We start from the raw sequence: 2,441 nt of genomic DNA, 5'->3' as shown, positions 1-2,441 counted from the left end.
CTCTTAATTGATTTTTTCTTGATAATAGTCTCACACTCTCTTGCATTTTACCTCAATAATTTTCTAGCTCAAGTTCTTTAAGAACTAGTTGAACTAAATCAAGACAATACAACCTTGTATTATTCCAACAAGTAATAGGTTTAAGAAATAAGAACAAGAAACAGTGAAGAAATAAAATGACACGAGACTCAAGGAATTTATATGAGGGAAAGAGTAATTATAAAATAAAATACCAACTAGAAAGATGTATTTAGCCTCTTTCATGATAAAACTCAATCAATAAATGTTTTTCTTTCTCTTTGATGTAACTATGTAGCAACATTTGAATATATTACATTTTCTTTTCCTTTTTTTTTTTTCAAATTTTCTTTTTTTTTTTTTTTTTTTTTTTTTCCTTTATTTTTTTTTTTTTTTTTTTCTCTTCTTTTCTCTCATTCAATCACAAACAACAATATTCAATTGTGAAGTAGAAGAGAAACAATGAAACGGAACTCCAAACAATTGACTAACTTAGAGATGCAAGAAACCCTAGAAATTTAAAACCATATGTGATGCAAATTTCAGCCGAACCAAAAACCTTAATAATTTCGACAGCTTACTTTTTGTTTTTTGTTTTTTGTTTTTTTGTGCAACCCTAGAACAATGAAATCCAAGAATTAAATTTAAGGATGCAAGAATTAAAAGATAGAATCAGACCTGATTAGAAACCTTGCTCTAAATACCAAAGATATAATCATAAGTTGTGTAATCATTATAACTCTTTTTAAAAAGAATAAAATTTACTGTTAAAAAATTAATTTTTTTTCTAAATTTTATATTTATTTATTTTTACAAAATATATTACCTTTGCATAATTTATAATTGTAAATATAATTTTTCTCTATATAAAAAGGCAAGCATAAAAAGTCCTTCCTGGCTAGAGCTACTTTGCATGGCACTGGCAAGTTCTAGGTCACCTAGGTTTGGCAGAGTAGCTCAAACCTAGTCAATTACCCTATCCGATCAGTCTGGTTGAGACTCATACGGAAAAGAAAATATAGGGAATCTCATTTATTACTTGAAAGTTTTGGTAATAGCAAATTGAGGTGCAGTTTAGATAATGAGTTTAAGAGTATTGATATTGGATTATATATAATAATAATAATAATAATAATAACGGAGTACATTCCATTCATTAAAGAGGACATTACAAAGTTGACTTGAAAACAAACTAGTGACAATCGTTAATAACTTCCCAGCACACTTCCGTGGCTGACATAGTCTAATCCAGACGATATATCTCTAAAGACCTAAGTCTAAGAGTAGTATAACTCTGTCCACGATAGAGATAATATAACCCGGTGACAAAACCTCATACCCTGACTAAGCGGAGTAGAGTGCACCAAACCCCACCAAAACACCATCTAAGCGGAGGGGGGGGACCTTCCCATCGGACTAAGGTATGGGGGTATTATGTTTTTGGTTTTTTATTTTGAAAAAACACTGCAATAAACAGAAAATTACCTATGGGAGGAAGGCCGATAGTCAATCTTGTAAGTCCCAGAGTCAAAGGTCCCTGAAATGCCGAGCATTGCGTCGGCAGAGGGAATCTTGGTGGTGCGTGACTCCCATGCGCCACTTCGTTTGGCATCGCATTTAGTAGTCTTGTAGATCGGCGGCTGGGCAACACCATGGGGGGGCGCATGTAGGCTTTTGGTCTTCGGAAAGTCTTAGATCAGTGATTCTCCCTTATTTGGCCTAAAAAGATAAAAACCAAAAACCAAACACTTCATGGAAAGGAAAAACCGGACAAAGGAAAAGGGGGGAAGGAGGGAAGGAGGGAGGGAGGGAGGGAGGGAGAGGGGGAAGCCGAAGCTCCCCTTCTAGCTTGAGATTCTTTGAGAAAGTTTATAGAGAAGATATATAGTTAGTATTGATATTGGATTAATCATCATAATCTTTAAAATTTGATTAATATGAAACTTTTTTACTTTTAACTAATCATTCAAAATTTAGAATCTAAATTAGATTAATCATTACACTCTATAATAATAAAATATTATTATTTTTTATTATGATTATTTCTTTAATTAAATTATATATATAAACATTACTTGTATTATAATTTGTTATAAGATAAAGATTATTACATTATTTTGTACTTTATAAATAATTAATAAAAAGTTTATTCATATTTTCTCGTATTATTATAATTTTTGCATGATTATAGATATATGCAAAAAGTAATTTATTAATTATTTTTATATTTTCAAAAATATAAAAAGAAAGATGATTAAGATTAGTTTATAAAAATATAATTAATAATAGTAAAATCCATCGTAATTCTAGAGATGAAGTTACACTAGAGGGAATGAAAAAGGGAAACATAGGAAATAATAAAATAATAGAATGAAGATGCTACAGTTCCCTTCATATATAACTCTAGAGATGAAGTTATTGTA

Source organism: Juglans regia, chromosome 7 (genome assembly GCF_001411555.2).
Source record: "Juglans regia cultivar Chandler chromosome 7, Walnut 2.0, whole genome shotgun sequence".
Lineage (NCBI taxonomy): Eukaryota > Viridiplantae > Streptophyta > Magnoliopsida > Fagales > Juglandaceae > Juglans > Juglans regia.
This window is presented reverse-complemented; position numbering follows the sequence as displayed.